This window comes from Lissotriton helveticus, chromosome 7 (genome assembly GCF_964261635.1).
Source record: "Lissotriton helveticus chromosome 7, aLisHel1.1, whole genome shotgun sequence".
Classification (NCBI taxonomy): Eukaryota; Metazoa; Chordata; class Amphibia; order Caudata; family Salamandridae; genus Lissotriton; species Lissotriton helveticus.
Window position 1 is genome coordinate 744709285 of NC_136068.1, and position 20550 is coordinate 744729834.

A 20550-nucleotide genomic window follows, 5' to 3' on the forward strand; every position below is an offset into this window, starting at 1 on the left:
ACAGGAATACAGCAATACACAAATCTGTCTGGGGGGATTTCTCTCCTCCTGATGCCTTCACCAGGCAGGACTGAGCATCCCAAAATGGAACCCAGGGTCCTACATGTAATGTACCATTGCAGGCACATTTACTCACTGTGCATTCACAGCACACTTTCTGTCCAGCACTGTTGCTCCATGCAGGTACCCTTACATGTATTCAGCACACACACACACACTCGGCCTGCGTATACTGTTCAGCGCTGAAGCTTTCCAATATTTAACCAGGGTGTGCTCTTTATAAACACACATACAAAGTACACACTCACCATGTGCGTGCTGCACAACATTTCAACCTTCATGTATTGTACTCCACACAAACAACTAGCACATGCTTTCCCTGCGTACACACTGCACAGCACTACATGTCTCATGTAATGTATTCCTCTCAGGCATACATACACCCCGTACATGTACTAATCACACAAGCACTACTCCATATTTGTACTGTTCCCTTTCTACTCCTGTGCTGCGCAGCACTCCCAATCTACTTGATGTAGGCCAATGGCGAGTTAGACACACTGTCACTGAATTTTAAGAGGGGAGTGAGCCTGTAGGTCTCGCTCTAGTGACATAGGGTAAAAAAAGGTCCTGTTCACTACCACTGATCGCAGAACGGTATACTGCCACCACAGCGCTTGTGCTGCTTAGCTCCTGTTGTAGCTGGTAGCCTTCCACTAGTATGAGGGTAGGAGACCGCAATCCATGAGACAGGCCTATGCCATGGCGCACACGCATGACCCGTGTTTGCATTAAATCTGCATTAGGGATCCAGACAGCAGTACAATTTGGCTCTCAGGCAGGGGTAAACGTCTCTTGCAACGCAGATGAATTTACAGTCCCCACAGTCCTGTAGAGCCAGCGGGTTTGAAGTAATTCAACACACTACACCTGTGGCCAATGTTCTATTCACCGTAATGAGATTACCCTTAGGATTAGTGTTGAATTAGTGTAGTAAAATATAAAAGTAATTTAAGTGGTGGATAAGTTAGTAGTTATTTGGAATCGGAAGGTTGTTTGTTGGAACAACGAGATCCCCAACCACGACTTCCCCAACAAGGTTGCAACCACGACCTCGTCTGAACCACCATTTTTTATCAAGCATTCCTTTACCACTATTGTTTGCGGTAAAGGAATGCATGTTTAAAAAAATGCTTACCAACTTGTACCCCGATCCCGCCACCCCTTAAATACTACTTGCCCCACTCTAAAAATAAACACAATCACCCCCACACCCTAAATTAAATCTCCCCCACCCTTAAAATAAACACGATCACCAACACACCCTAAAAACTAACCCCAACCCCTGTATACTAACCCCAAACCCCTGTATACTAACCACAACCCCCGCCTTCTAAAAACGAATTCCCCCACTCTAAAAATAAACACGATCACCCACAAACCCTAATAATGAATTCCTCCACCCTAACACAATCACCTACACCCCCAAAAAACAAACACCCACACCTACTAAAAACAAACAACCCCCATAAAACTAATTCCTCCCTCCCTAAAAATAGTCACGAACACCCCCACCTACTAAAAACAAACACCATATAAATGAATTCCATATAAATTAATTTAAAATAAATATGAACACCCATACACCCTAAAAACTAAACCTCAACCCCAAAAAATCTAAGACTAACCCCCACCCCTGAAAAGTAACCCCTCTTACTTGTTCCTCTGCGACACTCCCCCGAACTCAGCCCTGCCCGAACACTAGACCGAATCAGCTTTAACCACGCACATGCGTGGTTAAGGCAGAGTCATTGTTCGGGCAAGTCGTTGCTCTGCTTGCGTGACTCCAGAACTTGTCGTTCCGGAGTCATTGTTCAGGATGTTTCCCGATTCGGAAGGATAGAAGAGGAAAAAAGGTTTGTATTTATATAGCGCCTGTTACCCCTGATGGGATGTTGAAGCACTTTTTTTAGCCAGTAGAACGCTACTCCAGAAACCCATTAAGGATTAGTGGTGAATTAGTATGGTGTAATATGAAAGTAATTTGAGTGGTGGATATTAGTCAGTTATTTGGAGTGAGGATGGCAGAGGGATAGAAGGGGAAGAAAGGTTTGCATTCATGTAGCACCTGTTACCCTTGATGGGTGTTGAAGCGTTTTTCTGGCGAATAGCACGCTACTCCGGAACCCATAAAGGATTAGTGTTGAAAATTAGTATAGTGAAATATGAATTAATTTGAGTGGTGGATATGTTATTCAGTTGTTTGGATAGAGAAGGGTAGGCGGCGGGATAGAAGAGGGAAGGAGGTTTGTATTTATATAGCACTTGCTACCCGTGATGGGGTCTTGTAGAGCTTTTTTTGGCGAATAGTCCGCTACTCTGGAACTCATAACGATTAGTGTTGAATTAGTATAGTGAAATATGAAAATAATTTGAGTGGTGGATATGTTAGTTATTTGGATTGAGAAGGGTTGGGGAGGGGTAGAAAAGGGAAATGTTTTGCATTTATATAGCGTTTGTAACCCTGATGTGGTGTTGAAGCGCTTTACTGGCGAGTAGCACGTTACTCTGGAACCCATAAAGGATTAGTATACCAATACAGTATAGACCTTGGAATGAGCATATGGACTGACATGATCCTATGTTGCAGGTCCGGCAGCAGTCTAGCCTGTTTAAGTATATGGTCTCGGAAATGGAGCAAGCAAGCAATAATTGGACTTGCTGGTGCCCCAGTCTTGAGAGGCCTGGCCGGCACACTGTGCGCCCTTTCAATGGCGTAAAATCGGGACAGGCCTTTGGGTGCCAAATCTTTCTGGATCCAATCCTTCAAATACTGCACTAGATCGTTCCCTTCTTCCTTTTTAGGCACCCTGATAATGCACAGGTTATTGCGGTGAGACCTACCTTCGCTGTCCTCAGCACGGACCTCCAGGATCTTGACTTTTGCTGCTACCTCCATGAGAGATTTCTTTAATTGCGTAACCTCCCAGGGAATATCTGCAATCATTTTTTCGGTACCAGTGACCCGCTCTACTAGTCGGCGATGGTCGTCCTTCAAGAGTCCAAGGTCTGTACCAATAGTCTATTTTGATCTCAAGCGCTTCTCGGGACACCGTGATGGCTTCCATAATATCAGCTAATGTGGGCTTTGTGGCAGACATATCTTTCCCCAGGTCCATGGTGTCCTCTTCCTCATCAGTTTGGGTGCCCCCACACCCTGCAGTCGCAGTGCTCGTCCCCCGCGTTTAGTGACTTTCCCCATGGTTGTCGTCCGCTCGTGGCCACTATGCGATGGCAGGAACAACCTATGCGCAGGTCCCTTCTGATATAACCACCCCTTGATGCCAATCTCTCAATGGCCTTGACAAGATGAAGCCACAATGAGCGCCCCTCATGACCCAGATGGGAACCTGCGCAGCCGGGTCCTCTTCGCTCGCCCGGGCACAATGGACATTTTGCACCTCAGGTAACCCCTCTCACCGTCCTGCGTCACCCCGCTACTCTACTTTCTCCCCTCAAGGATCTCGCTGCTCTTACTAGCGCCTTATGCAGGGGCACCAAGCCTCCCAGGCCCTGTGTGAGGCCTCACTGATGGCAGTCGTCGGTCCAACCCGTTTCAAACAAGGGCCTGGACTCCCCTCTCCCGCTCAGTGCAATCGTTATGTAGGTCTCATCTCCACCATAATGGTGCACCTCAGCGGGGACTCCAAATCGCCCGTCTTGCGCAGGGGCTCAAAGTCTCCCAGGCTCTGTGTGATGCCTTCCGATGTTAATCGTCCGTCCAGCCCATTCCAAACAAGGGCCTGGACTCCCCTCTCCCGCTCAGTGCAGTCGTTATTCAGGTTTGTCTGCACCACACTGATGCACCTCAGCGGGTACTCCTACTCGCCCAGCTGGGGACTTGGCGTCCTGAGGGCCTTCACCCCTCCTAGGACCCACCACAGATTCAAATGCGGCCACTGGACGGAGGCTCTCTACTCTTCTAGCGCTCTCCGGTGCGACTGCTGCTGACGGCTGCACCCTTCACCAGGCAGCCTGGCACGCTCCACACTACCCCCCCCCCCCCCGGCTCGCTTTCCTACCGTCAAGGCGTCAGAGCGATCCCTCGGCACTCACATGCTCCTGCAGCGTCAGTACTTCCTTCAGTCCGCTTCTCTCTGCACCCCTCCAAGGTTCGCAGGCTCCGTAGCTCGTCTCAGCTCACAGACACCATCTTCAGCGCCACCTCAGTTCCTCTGCGTCGCCAGGCTCGGTGTTTCCCAGCATTTCGCCGCGGGCCGCCTAGTCTCTGCACGCTTGCTGGTCAGCTGTCGATTCCTCTGTGTTTGGAGGTGCCGGGGGATCAGGATGATGCCTGGGACCCGCTTCCTCCTACATTGGTGTCAGGCCACGCCCCCATAGGTCCTTGCAGATTTACTGCTTTCATGAATTCACAATAATTGACAGAACTAGGCCAGGAAATCGTACTCCTAGAAAATATTTGTGAACTGCATTTTAGCATGAGCAAATATGCATGTGTCGTTTTGCTCATGAGAAAATCTGTGGACCGTTTACAAGTTCTCTTTCCTTCCAACCAATTTTTTCCCCAACCATAGAAATTGTTTTATTTCTGCACTAGTCAGGAGTACATTTCCAGCTTTTCTCAGTACAGGAAATTGTTAGAGAAGAGTTGGTAAATAAATGCTTATACTTGCATTTAACATCTTTGTGACTGTTCGGGCTCTGTCATGTAAAAAGCAGCCCAGGGCTGCTTTTCACCAGGGGGATGCATATGAGGATCAGGAGGGTCGCAAGCGGGCTGCAGTTTTATTATCTCTGCTATAGGGCATTTATATAGGTTGCCTGTAACCTGTTGATGGGTCACTCTTCTCCCTTCTTGGTGGACACGATAAAAGGTTTACTCTAGATGCATGTTACGAGTGCAGCAGCTCACATGTCTGTCACATGAGTAGTGACGAAAGGACATTTACTAGGACTGTATCAACCCGGTGCGCAGATCAGTGGGCTACTCCTTGTATTGTCAACACATCAGATCATCTGCCATGGTTACCTGTATAAAGTGCATGGCTGAGTCACTCACTTTGCTGGGGGGGGCGGGGAGGGTTGAAGGGGTGTAGAGGTTCTAAATGAAAGCAATACGAAACAATGCTGCTGAGCTCACATGAATACTGGCACAACACTGAATGAAGTGCCCTCTTTTGCAATCGGAAGTAGAAAGCTTGTGAGTGCTCCCTAGGCACTCATCATTTTAATCAATCAGATCCATCTTGAAATAACTGGGGGTTGGCAGCAAGCTGTTCAATGGAAGGTACTGAATGAAACATCAACAGCTTCTCATCCGATAACGGCAATATATACATTAAAAAAACTTTGCTGAAGGAAAACATCATAAGAACAAAAAGAGTAAGTAGAGATGGGAGACATCCATCCCGGTAACTGCTTTGGCTGTGGGGTGGCGGAAGAGTGAGGATAGGGCATTCCAGTAGTGTCGAAAATGGAAGGCACAGACTTCCTGCAGACACACTGACATAGGAGAAGTTAAACTAAAGGGCAGATTCCCATCAAATAAGCCAAGCCAAGGAAGAAGCTGCTTCGAAGCTAAGACGCCTAGCTGAGTGACCCTCCTCCCATCAAAAGAAAACGGAGGAAGCGGAATAGTCTTTCAGCCGAGAGACCGAAAGGGGAAAGGCAGACTCTAAGCAAGGGAGTGGTACACCTCCGACCAGAGAACGAATAAGGGTGGGTGCATTCTCAGTTCAGGCAGCGACCCCAAAGAGGAAAAGCAGCCCCACACCAGAAAGCATAACCGGAGTGTAGTGATACATCACGCAGGAAATTTGGATAATTCTTCTTTATTTCCAAAGCAAGGTTGTACAGAGAAAAATAAGGTGCTGCCAGCTTGAAGAAGAACTCTGGACTGCACATACACTCTAACACATTCACTGTGACATACATACATTCTAATACTGACATGCATTAATTCTGGATGGAACATAACTAGGTCACATACTATAAAATGTAATATGATGCAAGCATCACTACACATCCTCCTCCTTAAATAAAAAAACAAAATAAACTAAAGAAAAACTAAAAACTTATTTACACACAAAATCATCTAAAAATTTAGGAGTAACAACATTTCTTCCACTTCTGGTACATGCTTGAGGTTGTACATTTTTTGAAGCAGATGGATTGACTTCGCATGAATTCTGAGGTGTACCAGAACTAATCTCTTTAGGATTATCAGACAGAGATGATGAAGATAAAGAACATGATTCTTCATTAAACAATTCTTCATTATCATTCTGAAACTCTTCAACTAACAATTCAGATCCAACTAGAGGAATTGAAGGTTGGGAGGCACCACTGTGACTGTCAAACGAACTTGTATTGGGATCTGAAGATTCAACTGGAGTTAACCACCAAAAATCACCAACATTACCCATCTCCCTTTCCTTATTTTTTGAAAAATTAGATCCTCTGGCTAAAGCAATCTTGCTCATGTGATGAATGGAACCATCGTCTAGCAACACGGTATTGCGCATCACTTTGGTAATGGTTTTTGGATCAGAGAAGCGAGGTTGTAACTTACCAATTTTCTTGGAAGACTTAACTCTAACTAATTGACCAACCTCAACTTGTGTATCCCTGGTGCCATGTTTTTTATCATAATACACTTTATTTTTGTCTTGAGATTTGCAAATATTATCACTGACACTGACAGCATTCCAAACGTATGCTTTACTTCTGCCCAACCATGTGGGATTTAACTTGGAATAAGGGAACCTGCCTCTCATAAGACCAAACGGACTTTCACCATTAGTTTCATGAACCGTGATTCTGTATGACCACAACATCTTGTTAAGTTCAACAAACCAATTCTTCCTGTTCTTATTGGCCAGCTGTAGCGTGCCTTTAATGATTCTGTTAACTCTTTCAACAACTGAATTGCCTTGAGGATGATAAACAGCAGCAAATCTTTGTTTGATACCTGAGGATTCCATAAAGACCTTCATGGCATCAGACTTGAACTGAACACCATTATCCGTCAAAATGGACGCAGGCAGACCTTCTCTGATGAAACATTCATCTAAAAATGCTATAACTGTGTCAGTGCTTATTTTGTCAACCACTTTCAATTCAATCCATCTGGAAAATAGATCTACTACTACTAGAATAAATTTGATGGACTCGTCTTGCCATATGATAGGTCCCATAATATCTAAAGCTAACTCTTCCCATGGTAATTTGGGACACTTAAGTGAGGACATAGGAGGATTGAGGGTTTTTTGGCTCTTATCTGAACATTCACATTGCACGCAATCACGTACAGATCTTTCTATCTCTAAATCGATACCGGGCCACCAGTACAAAGCTTTTATTACTCTTTTAGTTCTGGATATACCCGGATGTCCCTCATGTCCTAATGAAATAATTTTTTGACGTACACCAGATGGTGGTATAAGTTTGTCACCACGACATAGGAAATCATCATCCACACTAAGTTCATCCTTAATCTCCCAAAAGGGCTTAAGTTGAGTGTCAGATTTTGCTAAAACAAACCAACCTAGATTGATTTTTTTCTTGATTGCATCCAGTACTCCATCCTTGACAGATGCTGAATTCCACTCATCTTTTGATAATCCATTCGGATCAGAAAATATACCAGCAACACAAAAATCATTCCACGAGTTTTCATCAATTTCCTTCATGGGTAAGGGTAACCTACTTAAAAAATCCGCAACTACATTTTTAGCTCCAGGTACGTATTGTATGGTGTACATATAATCTTGAAGTCTCATGGATAAGCGAGCAATCCTGGCTGAAGCTCTGTACAAACCCTCCGTAGTGAGAAGTTTGGTCAGGGGTTTGTGGTCTGAACGTAATATAAATTGTTTGCCCCAAATAAATTTACGAAAATGTTCCATAGACCATACCACAGCCAGAGTTTCGCGCTCAATTACAGAGTATTTCTCTTCACAAGGTGACAAAGAGCGTGAAGCAAAAGCAATAACGACTTCAACACCCTGCTCAGAAATTTGTGAGAGAACACAACCTAAACCAACACCGCTAGCGTCAGTGGTCAAATACGTTATAGCAGAAGGGTCAAAACCTTGTAACATTGGTGCATTAACTATTGCATATTTGATTTCCCTGAAGGCAGCTTTACATTTCTCATCCCAAACAAAAGGTGATTTATTCTTCATGAGAACACGTATGTGAAACGTTTTCTGTGAAAATTGATTGACAAACTTAGAGTAGAACTCAGCTAAACCCAGAAATGATCTGAGTTCGTCCTTTGACTTAGGTTCAGGAGAGTTTACAATAGCTTCCACTAGTTTCGTTTTAGGTTTTATGCCTCCATCACAGATCTCATGACCTAAATAAGTAACGGAATTTTGCGAAAATTTACATTTACTGAGTTCTCCAACTAAACCATTTTTAGCTAGGATACTAAGAACTTTTCTTAAGAGATTGTCATGGTGATCTTTATCTTTCCCCATGATTAGGATATCATCTTGGAAGAAAATTACCCCTTTTACATGTCCAAACAAGTTTGTCATTAATCTCTGAAATACTGCTGCCGCAGATGCTAAGCCAAATGGCATTCTTTTAAATCTAAAGCATCCAAATGGGGTAGCAAAAGATGTCAAGTGTCTGCTTTCAGGATCAAGAACAACTTGATGATAAGCTGCTGATAGGTCAAGAGTAGAAAATACTTTTGCATCTTTGGTCAAAGACAACATTTCATCAATGCGTGGAAGTGGATACTGGTCAACCAAAATTTGACTGTTCAGATACCTCAAATCCACACACAAACGGGCTTTGCCATTGGTCTTGCGTGCGACGACCAATGGCGAAACCCATTCAGCTACTTCTACAGTCTCAATAATATTAGAGCTCAATAATTTATCTAACTCAGCTTTGACTTCATCCTTGATAATCATAGGAATGTTCCTAGCTTTGTGGATTTTTGGGACTGCATTATCTTTGAGTCTAATTTGGTGTGCAAAACCTTTTAGTTTACCAATGTTACCAGTAAAAACAGAAGGAAACTTATTAATGACCCATTTTTTGGTGTCTTCACTTATACATGAAACCAAGACTTGTTCCTTACTGTTAGGATCTAGAATTATATGTAGGCTTTTTTGGTCCCTCCAACCTAAAACCGAAGGGCCCTCTTTGGAAACATACAGTTTGCAAGTGGCATGCATTCCTTTGAATTTGAAAATTAAAAGCCTGAACCCTAAAATCACAATTGTGTTGTCAGTATAGCTTACAGGTGAAATATCAGAGGGTTCCAACCAATTACCAATTTGGTTAACAAACTTCTGATCCCAAACACTCTTATTTACAATAGTATATGGTGATCCAGAGTCTGCAGCTAGTTGTGTCATGACTCCACCTAACGATACTTGACATAACGGTTTACTGGAATCAATATCAGAAATATTCAAGACTACTTTTTTTTTTACAACATTTTGCACAAGTAATACTTCTTCATCGGACGATGAGGTGCAATCTTGTGCTACTTCTTGGATGCATGCAATTTTACTTTTGGAATTTTTAAATACTTTCCTCTTACACGCATTAGCAAAATGCCCCATAACCCCACAATTCAAACATTTAGTGTTTTTGGCTGGACACTTAGGATAATGGGCAAGGTGAGAATGACTACCACATCTATAACACGCTGGTTCAGAAGTTTTCTTATAGTCAGAGCTCTCTTTTTTAGAATTGCCAGGTCTGTAGTCTTTGTTAGTTTTAATAAAGGATTTCCCTTCAGAAATTTTGTTTACCATATCAGGTTCCTTTTTGTCACTGGAAAGAGAAGCTTTTGCACAACGCTCTGAAAGTTCTGCTTTTTTGACCATAGCAATAATTTCTTTCAAAGTTCCATCACCTTCAACCCATAACTTATTTTGAATGGTTTTAGTTTTGGTATACATGACAATTTGATCACGAATAAAGTCATCATGGAGTTGAGCAAATTTGCACTTAACAGCTAATTTTCTAAGTGCTGAAACGTAGTCCTCTACTGATTCGGATTTTTCTTGCTTGCGTTGGAAAAAAGAATGTCTGGTGACAGCAATGCAAACACATGGAGAGAAATAATCATCAATATCCAATAGCGCCGAATTGAATACATCAATGTCACCTCCAGATCTATCAGTTTTGTCTAATTGATTGAAGATTCTCAATCCTTCAGGACCAAGACCTAATAATAAAATCCTTTTTTTTCTTTCAGGAGTGAAAGGTCCACTTACATCTTCCATGTTTGCAACATAGTTCAAAAAATATTCTTTCCAATCCAACCAAGCAACAGGAGGATCACCTGGAACAACTAAAAATTCCCTTGGAGCATTTAAGTTTAAACCAAGTAAAGGCTTTTCACTAGAAGTTGTAGCACTGTTAGTGTCAGGCATATTGATTGAAGTAAGATAATATATATATTATATTTGTAATTGTTTTTGTTCAAGTAATATATATTATATTTGTAATTGGTTTTTTTTCAAGTAAAACAAATTAATTGCAGGCAGCACCTTAAATTAAGTAATCTGTACGTAACGTTCGTAATTGTAATTACTAACAGTGAAAATTAAGATAAAATGTAAATACCAGAAGATTTGTCAGTGTCCGGACCCAAAGCTGACTGAATTGCGGTGAAAATGTAAATGAACACCTGAAAAGCGATTTAAAATGGCCGCCAACGTGACCTTGCGTGGGGTCGTACCCACAATGCACTGCAATGTTTGCTGACGTAGTGAGCAGTGACGGGGCTTCGGAGAGAAGGCGCCGCGACGTTTGAATTCGCTGAGCACCAAGCCAAGATGCTGTAGCAGTTAGTCCAACGGCAAGAATCAAAAGATGCACAGCGCTGGTTAAGTCATTTGCCTGAAGTATGAATCGCTTTCTACTTTCTTATAAATAAAATCTCACCGCAATGCCCTGAAGTAGGTCCGATGAACAATGAGGAGATTTCCTTAAAAATAACGGGTTTTTCTTGAACACGTAGAAACGCGATGGAAATCACACTGAAGCAGGATCACGAAGCAGGGTCATAGGATCACAGCAATCTTCATTATATTAATAGTTTCCCTCGTCGCCAAATTTGTAGTGATACATCACGCAGGAAATTTGGATAATTCTTCTTTATTTCCAAAGCAAGGTTGTACAGAGAAAAATAAGGTGCTGCCAGCTTGAAGAAGAACTCTGGACTGCACATACACTCTAACACATTCACTGTGACATACATACATTCTAATACTGACATGCATTAATTCTGGATGGAACATAACTAGGTCACATACTATAAAATGTAATATGATGCAAGCATCACTACACGGAGTGTGGCACAAATATAGTAAAGGGGTGGCCACATCAAGTATGACAGGTTTGTACACTGGCTTTTTAGACAACACAGCATAGCACATTACTCTGCGTAAGGTTAGCGTTTTAGCAGTTTAAGTTCGACCTCAAAAAGCCTGTCATGAATAGCTATGTTGATTTAAGAAGCCAGAGGTGACTGAACTGAAAGTGAAGCGCGGCAGGGGGTCTGCTTTGCAAGCTTACAACTCTGTAGCAGCACACTCCAACACAGCACTCGTATAGCGTCCTTGGGACTCCAATGGGTTTGAACCAGCACGACACAAAATCGTCTTTAATTGGCCGAGTCTTACCTGTACTCTCCACTCGCAGACGCGCTGGCTGCTTCCTGCCGAAGCTACTACCACTGGAAAGGTCGGTCAAAGCGGACACCACGGCCCATTGACATTCGGGTAAATACTACAACTTCCGGTGCATACATCGTCAAATTGCTCAATAATGAGGCGGCCATCTTGAAATGGAGAGAAGTAAAGGCATATTTCGTTCAATTATAACATTTTGTTATACCTCATAGCGAATATCTGGTCCTGTAATATGATTTAATCAAATACTTATATATCTATGTTTCTATATACGTATAATTTAAAATATAACTGTCACCATATAGGGGGAAAAATATTGATTTCTGGTTGGAAGTTGTGTTTTTTACTATTAATTTTACAATGCTACATAAGTATAAACATGTTTGTTGCCGTCTCGTAGGACATGCCCTTTCACATGTAGGATTCCTTTGTAACTGTCTTCAAGAATTCCAAATCTAATAAAAACAGAAAAGTCCGACATAGAAGCAGAATAAAAAAAAAAAATTTAAAAAAAAGTATACATACTAACAGGCGGGAGACTCTTTAGTTAAGCTGTCTCCAGCCTAAAATTGGTTCGGTTTCAATATAAGGGCAGGCAATGGGCAACATATATTCTCTCGTCTTTTTCAAAATCTCCAACTTCCCAGTCTCAAAATGTTGCCATGTGTGTGAAAGCATACATTTAATACACCGGATCTAGGCGGGAGACTACCGATTTTTTAAAGCCAAAAATGGCTTTATTTTGGGTGCCTCCACCTAAAATTGCCTCTGCTTAATATAAACCAAAGGGGGAAATACATCCCCCGATTTATTTTTAAAAATCTCCCACTTCACACTTTAAAAATGTTGGCATGTATGGTAAAAGTTAGTAGCTTAAGGCACACTTGTAAACGTTTTAAGATACCAATAGGTCTGGCTTTAAATTAATGACGTATGAATAGCTGGCAAGTGTCCCAGGTCCATGTATGATGTACTGCTTCTGTCCTGGTTTTGTTTTTAGGGCTCGCGCCCTGCGTTGCACTGCACAGCAGAGAGCCCTTTTGTCAGGGGTTTAAAAACGTACCCTGGAATCGTACACGCTCGTGCGTGTGCTTTTCCTTTTGGGTTCCGCTATTGGGCTTCGAGTGCATGTGTTTTTTTAACAGAGCACGCAATAGGCCAAAGGCGGGCGCATTGCTCCGCTCATGGCCTATTGGTGTCTGTTACGCGCACCAAAGCTCATATGTTTTCAATTATCGTGCCCAGACAAGGGCGCGATAATTGAAAACATGTGGCGCGCGCGCACAACTCGTACGGATGTGTTTTTTTTTTTACAATTTTCGCGATCGTTTTTTTTTGTTTGCTGAGTTTTATATTGCGCGAGCTAGACCCGAACCGAATCGGGTATCAGAGCGCTTTACATAGCACCAGTTACGTTACATGAGGACACACATTCATTTTTTTTAGGCACGGGGAGATTAAGTGATTTGCCCAGAATCACAGGAGGTTTTTTGGCGTCGTTACCGAAGCTCGAACCCAGATCCCCAGGTCCGAGGTACTTCGGATAAATGATGCCATTGCCAGCTTTATGCAGCAGGGAAGTAATCAGGCAGTAAGAAGGTGTCCACTCCATTGTCGCCCTGCAGGCGACGGGCCAGCTACCTTCACAGTCACCTGGGTTGATATAGGGTAGCCAGGACATGCAGCCTCCTAATAACACAGGTGGCTATAAACAGCGGATCCTGTGTTTTGATTATGTTGTGTTAGAGTCAGTGTCACGTGGTCCAGTGAGTGGATGACATTTCACATGCCAGAGCATTCAGCACTGCGTGGTCATCGTCATCAAATTGTTGTTATTTATAAAGCGCCAAGACCAACACAGCAGCTCCTGCACAAACATGTAGTACACTCTGCCTAGTCTTAAGCGGATGGTCCATAAGGTTTGTTTCATGACTTTGAGAAGAGCACTTTTGGTTGCCAAGTCCCTGAAGAGTGGACATACTCTCTCATGGCCCGGGCTACTGGCCAAGCCGCTGAGAAGTCACTGGCCAGCACTCGTTGTTTTCAGTAATCACATCCCCCGGTGTCGCCACTTCTGACGCAGTCTGCGTCTCTGGTTTTCCTGGGCAGGAAAATAACTGCACGCCTTGCCCTGACACATCGCATTCTGCATTTCCCTCACCCACCCGTGGTAGGATAGGGCTGCAATATTCACTCTCGCTGATCAATGTCTCTTATGTCACGTGCGCACGGTGCAAGCCGCCCCTCGATGAGGGATGCTGATCCAGGCAGGAAAAGAAAGAAGGCACAGGAATCTCAAAGACGGGCCTAACCCGGGCTAACAAATGGATTTCCTACAAGTAAACACATTAAAACCCCACGTAATGTTTAAAACGGAATTGCCAGGATTGTAAGCTGCCAGAAAAGCTCCCCTGCCGCACACTCAGTCAGGGGCATTGGTGTGGCAGCTGTAAGCAATCTATACATTGTCAGATAAATTAAGGCATGCAAGGCAATCTTGACCTTCCGCTGGGAGACGTGAATTGCAGTTTCCAGTCAACTCCCGCCTCAGTTACTCTGCGTCACAAGTGAGCTTTCAGTCGTTCTTCCGTGGAGTTTTCCACCCGTTTGCCGTATCACAGATGCAGAAATAATACACGCAGAAGCCCTGTCCCAAAACCTTATTAAAGAAAGCCACTCACTAATCCCTGGGCGTGGGCTGTCTGCAGAGTGCGCACTAGTAATGAGAGGGCGAGTAACGGAACGGCCTGGCTCTGTGTGTTTCTTCCATTACCGGCATTGTGAGAAGGTGACTTGGGCTGCAGCTCCTCTGCGCGTCACAGCGCACACAAGGGACTCTCCCTTTCCGGATAATTATGTAATTACAGTCGCACACCACATGAAACTTTGAGCTCCGTGCGGCAGTCCATTTCGACCTGGGTGCGGGGAAGGGGTGGCAGGCACGTGTGCCCCCTGCACCTGTATGTTTTTTTTTGGGGGGGGGGGTGATTAGAGTAAGTACCTAGTAGGTGAGGCAGTGTGCATGCATGTGTCACTGAGTGTGTTCGTGTGTCTAAGTGCGGATCTACAGTGTCTAAGTGCCAGTCACTATGTCATTGTGTGAGTGTGTGGCTAAATGTGCGTGTCTGATATAGGTAGGTTCGCGTGTGACGGTATGTGTGTGTATATGTAGCTCGTGTGCGTGTTGAGTGAGTAACCGTGTAGGTTTACTCGGTTGGTTTACAGTAAATGGCATGCCACTAAGACAATGAAAGTGAATATAAAAAAACTCGTTGTCCTAATATATCCCAGTTCCCCATTTTCGCAGACATGGTGATGTGTGTGGTTTTCTGTAATCAGTCGGCACTGAGGAAAAACGAAACTCTAGAGCAGGGTCTGTTGCGATGTTGTGAAAACCATTACGTTCACGAACCACAATTAAGTGACTGAATTTCAGGTGCCACTGGAGTGACCGAACTTGTGCTCTTGGGCGTAATATCTTCACGTGCGCCCATTACTCGTAGGCACCTTCCATATGGCGTTTACACACCACTTGTGCACTGCACACACACCCTCACAAGTGCTAGTTACCGGGCGCGAATGCTCTGAGTATGAAGTACCCAGGGAAGTTCTCGTTCTGTGGGTTACACCCCCTCAGAGTGCATCTTCTAAAAGCAGCAGCTGGGAGAAGGCGGAAGTCAGGGGGAGGGCGCTAATCTCAGTGACTCACTCGGTGCTGGACCCCAGGCTCCTCTCCTTTCCCTCTCTCTTGCCCTCTATCCCTCTTCCTTTCTCTCGCCCCCTCCCTTTCATGCTTCCACTCTCTCTCTCTCCCTCCCTCTCATGCTTCCTCTCTCTCCCTCACCCTCTCTGCAAGACAAGGCAACAGTCTCAAAAGCATTTGCAATGCAATAGGTCTCGCGTTACTGAAGTTTGAGCTATTGGTGTTGCATTATTTTAGCAATGTCAATAGCTCAAACTTTAATAATGCGAGACCTATTGCATTGCAAATGCTTGTTTAATTCTGGGATTTGTAGTCTGTTATGATGTATCTAGTTAGGGTTCTAGATTGTTTGATCTTTGTGAGTTCCATGAGGGTCTGTTGACTTGGTCTCAGGGAGGATCGACTCCAGGCTGTGTGCTGATTAAACTTTTCCTTGAAACCGCAATGTTTGAGTGGTGTCATTTACTACCCTGTCACTAAAATTTGGCGATGAGGATGGGATGGTGCACAGAACATGCCTGGCGCACACATCCTGGGTGATCCCGGCATATAAGTTTGGGAAGAGATTGGTACTCTTCAAAGCAGTGAGGCTGTGACTGTCTGGTTGATGTGGCATTTATTTATATTTATTTATAGTGTTTTATATTACGTGACCATGACCCTAGAGCAGAGGTCTTCAAACGTTTGGATGCCGAGACCCCCCTGTCAAAATTTCCAGGCGTATGGACCCCCTCCTGTCAAAAATGTCTAGAACTTGGTACTCCTCATCAACAACCACCACAAACTACATTTCAAAAGGGGGCAGAGCACCTGCAGCACAGTTGCACTGCCCGATCCCTACTTTGGAAAGAAAATAAAAGGCACCCCCTAGCCCTCTGAGAGCTTGAGTCTGAGTGCACACACCACATGATGTCTCTGGTTCGTTTCTACAACATACAGCTCCCGAGTTTTCATACTTTAAATCCATTCTTGGGATTGGACCATAAACCAGTACTCGCTTCTCCAAATTCAATTGCCACTGAGTCATCTCAGGACACAAGTGCCCTGATAAATAAAAGTTTGAACTGCTACAAGCCATTAACTTGTAGCATGCACTTATATCTGTGTGCCTCCCTCTCCGTAATAAATTAGGGTAGCCTTAGACTCTATGCAGGTGACAAATGAAGAGTGATGCACTTTGACACCGTTGAGTCATAGCGTTTCTCGTACACTTAACTTGACTCTCTTGGGAATGCATTTGACCCCCTTCAACCATTGCCAACCCCTTTATCCTCTGTGAGGTTTCTTCTATCTGAGTGCAATCTATCTCCACCACTATGTCTAATGTGTCATTTATTGTGAAATATGAGTAATTATTTTTCCTGCACCTTTTTGTTATTTGTTTGCTGAACTAACACATTTCCGAATATCTCGCCAGGAAGGAATTACATCTTAAAACGATCTCAATGCAGCTGATTGCGTCAGATTCTTATCTCGTTTTATCAGATCTCACCATTCATAAGAATCTTCGGTCGACTGGACCTTTTTATCTGCTGAGAAGTGTAAAGGGGGGAAAACCAATACATTCATCAACATCAGTAGAAATTAATCAATTCATACTCGAAAGATCACTTGACTACGACTTACAATTTAAGGGTTTTATTACAAAGCCAAAAATAACTGAACATACAAGCACCTCATAACGAGGTTGAAAAAATACATGGGCACTAAAACAAAATCCATTCTACGGACCAACCTAATTCGGTGCAACGTGAAAAGGATAAGCAATTCTAAGAAAATTAAAGCAACAATTGCTCCAATATCCAAATTTGTCTTCATCAGTTTACAGAAAGGAAAAATTAATTGGTTAATTCTGTCTCTACTCTAACACTAAGGTGACATCCCTACATAGCATCTCCCAGGCAAGATTGAGAAAAGGTGTCAGCTTGTGAAGACTTCCTAAGAAGTACACTCATGTTGGAAAGGGTCAGAAGCCAAATCTAAGTCTTCATTCTAAAAATCGATCCCTTCTTTTACCATTCTAACAGCTCTCGTCTGCCCTCATCCCTCATCTGCTCTTTCCCTCCCCGGAGCTCTATCTCTTATACAAAAATTAACATGCCCCGAAACACCTCTTTTGGCAGGACATCTTCGGCAGGAGATTTTCCACAAACGTGCGCTTCGTCCAAGAATGGTTGAGTTGTCCTTGGGTCTCAGGCTTCTCCTGCGAACTTCCAATTATCAGAATTCCAATGTAACATTGAAACAGGTCTCCTCCATACCGAACTCCTAAAACAAAGAGCATCAGTCTAACTAACAAGAAAAATGTCCTTGCACCTGCAACGAAAAAAATGTGAACGAATTAACCTTGAACGTACAAATCTGCTGACTGCCTTCAACTGAGAGCCTTCCCAAGGAAAATACATTTCAGGCCTACTCGATTTAGCTAACATAAGAAATCATGAACAGGCCTTTCATGACAAATCGTGGATATTCACTTCAGGCCTTTACACATTCAAACCTACACGAAATTAATAAACTTTGGATTTATTAGCATTACATTTCTTCACCTTAAGGCACATTTACTCATCTCTACACGTGCAGACTTTTATAGAGCACGTTTAAATCTAATGCATTACAGTACACATTAACTGATTTGTTAAGCACTTGCAATAGGCAGTTACATTTTAAAGTTGTTTTACTTTCAACTAACACAAGCTACTTATCTAGCATTGCATACATTGTTCATTATTACATCCACATTTTCTAATGATTAATACTTAGTTCAACACAGAATATATGTGGGTGCGGACTAACAGTGATTATGATGCACCCCTACAAATTTCATAATATCATGACGCTCTATCATTGCCATATGGCTATCAACTGGTTCCCCCACAATTTACCTTCTGTTTATAAACTTGTGCCGCCTACAACGTATTTTTTCTCTTGCAATAATGTAAATATTTGTGATATACAGCTAACTAAGGGCAATAAAGTTCCTAATTTTTTCTCTATCAGTTAAGAAGGTAATTGTTTGAAATTGCTTGCTTTCTCTTTTTTTGTAACCGTACCTACATTAACTATTACACACACATCAAAACAGTCCCTCTATTCCTTCCAAATAAGTGCAAATGGTAAAAAGTTGGTGGTGCCACCATACTTTACAGCATGACACTGTGTGAATCCCCAGTGAATTATAGTTCTCAGCCCCTCCTGCCTCCTATACCTTTCTCACAGTTTTCTTACAACAGTAGTTATCCTGGCTGCAGAATGCCCATTACAAATCAATAGTGGCTGATTACAATCAAGATTCAGTTTGATATCAATGATCATCCTTTTCCTTAATTTAATTCCAAGGTTCACGATCTCAAGAAAGTGCAGTCTCTGTGTGATGCTCAAAACTATGCTTTCCTTACTATGGCAAACATAAGGACACCAATTCTTAAATTATCACTGGGTAATTCAAGTGCCTTAAAACTATGAACCAAATTGTCACAAGCCTGGGTAAATCGTTCTTCAGGTTGCTTTTCTCACAAATGATACATGTGCAGCAGTTTACTAGAAATCACAGACCTTCAGATATGCGTGCCTTCAAATAATGCCTCCACCACAGTATCATGATGTAGTTGTACATTTGCACTTTTGGAATCCAAAAGGAAATTCACATCCTTCGTGTTTGTGTGTCTCTGAGGGGGTTAAAAGCCAGCTTTGAAGGCGGGGAAAGTGGCAGCTTACTTACAAGTTTTGCGAAGCTTCGGTTGCCTTGGAAAGCAGGAAACAGCCGGGAGATCGGATTGCAGAGGCAGGCACGAGGAAGAAGCACGAAGAGGACACCAGCTGGAACAACACAGCAGCAGCAACAAGGAAGTCCAGGAAAGGCAGCAGAAACATACAAATACTGAAGCACTCCAGAGCCTTCCACAGTCCTCAGGTGCATTTTTATGGCCCCAGTTCCCGGCATTTCTTGGTGTGCATCCTGCAGTTTCTCTGATTGGAGGACATTCGTCAATGACGTTGTATTCTTTTACAATGTCCTCCAATCAGAGACCTCCTTGAGATGCACTGCTCAGAATCCAAAACCAGAGTCAGGCAGTTCCAGGCAGAAGTGCGACGGGAAGGCGCAACCCCCTTTCCACGACTCCACGCCCCCCCGGGGGTCGCGCCCCACAGTTTGAAGACCCCTGTCCTAGAGGGTGTCAGAGTGTTTTACATTGCAATGTATGGAAATGTTAGATGGTTAGGGGTAATATACATACATTCAGTAAACGACGTTCAATATCGAAAGACGTAAACAAGTAGTATATAAGATAAAAAAACTTTGCTAACAGTGATATGAGGTTAGCGTTTTATGGAATGCATTTGTTCATTAGAAGCGATTTCACTTCTATTTTGAAGGAGGAGGAGGGGGAGTCTCTGCACCCTCCAGAAGGTACTAGCGTTTTCGCTAAGTAGCTGGGGGTTTTTGTGATAAAGGGCCTTATGGGTCATGCAGGCGATCTTTAGTTATATTCTTGCCTCATATGGTAGCCAATTCAGTTCCTTTAAGGTTGGTGAAATGTGGTTATTTCTTTTTGTTCCAGAGACAAGCCTGGCCGCAGCATTGAGAGAAGCCCTCAGCGGGGCCAACTTGTATTTGGGGAGACCACATAGAGTGGTTCTTCCGTAATCCAGTCTTGGCAGCACTAGGGCTTGTACCGCCATTTTTAAGTTGGCCTGTGGGAGGAAGGGTTTAAGTTTCCTTAGGATGCTCAGCTGATGGTTAGCTCCTTTGGTGGCATTACTGAAATGCGCCTGCATATTCAAGTGCTTTTCTATAATCATTCCTGAGGATTTAGTGGAGTCAATGATGTGAAGCGAGCAGTCAAAGGCAGTTAGATGCTTTAGCCAAAGGTCAATCTTGGGTGTATGGTTAGGATGGGAGATGAGGAGGAATTCAGTTTTTTTGGCATTGAGCACGAGGTGGTTGTCAGTGAGCCAATTTTGAGTCTTATGCAGAATAGCGTTGAAGAAGATGAAGTCTTCTGGGGATGAGCATTTCATATAGAGGTGATATAAAATGTTAGCAGCATTCATTTAATTTGCTAGTGGTTTCATGAGTAGATTAAAAAGAATGGATGAAATTGCGGAACCCTGTGGAACCCCTAGGGTGACCTAGGAAGGTTGGGAAAGCGATTG

The 20550-nt window shown here is 43.3% G+C and overlaps 1 protein-coding gene across 1 annotated transcript in view; it reads right to left on the minus strand.

The window, feature by feature from the left end:
• Positions 1 to 11832, minus strand: part of UQCRQ (ubiquinol-cytochrome c reductase complex III subunit VII) — a 69872-nt gene extending 58040 nt beyond the window's left edge. The window contains exon 1 of the mRNA XM_078653084.1: positions 11682 to 11832. The gene's annotated coding sequence lies outside the window, so the exon portion shown is untranslated. The remainder of the gene's footprint in view (positions 1 to 11681) is intronic.
• Between the last annotated feature and the right edge of the window lie 8718 nt (positions 11833 to 20550).